Source organism: Cynoglossus semilaevis, chromosome 19 (genome assembly GCF_000523025.1).
Source record: "Cynoglossus semilaevis isolate Cse_v1.0 chromosome 19, Cse_v1.0, whole genome shotgun sequence".
NCBI classification, from domain to species: Eukaryota; Metazoa; Chordata; class Actinopteri; order Pleuronectiformes; family Cynoglossidae; genus Cynoglossus; species Cynoglossus semilaevis.
Window position 1 is genome coordinate 17,496,093 of NC_024325.1, and position 698 is coordinate 17,496,790.

Below are 698 nucleotides of genomic sequence, written 5' to 3' on the forward strand. Positions count from 1 at the left end.
CCTGCTCCTCCTCTGTAAACTGTTGGAGAAGTTTCTCTTCATCCTCACCTTCACAGGGAAACGCGTCCATATTTTTATATATATATTTATATATATATATTTTTTCATCAGTGTAAAAATGTAAACCCTGTCACGGAGCGCGGCTGAGGAGCGGTCAGCACGGACACTGATGACACCCCGCTCAGGTAGTGATAGTGCAACAGAGACACGCCACCACGGACGTGCTGAGACTCGCCCCACGTGCTGAGAGGGCAACTGACGGACTGACAGACTGACAGACTGACTGACAGACTGACTGACTCTCTCTGGTAGCCTAGCATGACTCCTTCACTTCTTTATTTTTTTATTTTTTTTGCAGCGGGGGTGGAGGGGTGTGTGAATGGGGGGGTAATTTGATGCAACATGTCTGTCATTAACTTTATCTAATGTTCTGCACCTCACTCTCTCTCTCTCTCTCTCTCTCTCTCACACACACACACACACACACACACACACCAGGGGAGTATCCACACAGTCTGTGCCCTTGCTCTAATCTGAACCAGATGTGGGGTGTTCGGGGACCCCTGACATCAACCTGGCAGGTCTGTGCCTGAATTATCTGGGTGGGGTCAACGGCTCTGAGGGGACAGCATAAACGCTCTCGCTCCACTTTAACACGGGTCATTAGACGGAACGAGATGCTCCCTGGCTAAGAGGAG

General features: G+C 49.7%; 1 protein-coding gene across 1 annotated transcript in view; it reads left to right on the plus strand.

The window, feature by feature from the left end:
* nrg2a (neuregulin 2a) overlaps window positions 1-698 on the plus strand; it is a 77,870-nt gene that overhangs the window by 23,919 nt on the left and 53,253 nt on the right. The window lies entirely within an intron of this gene.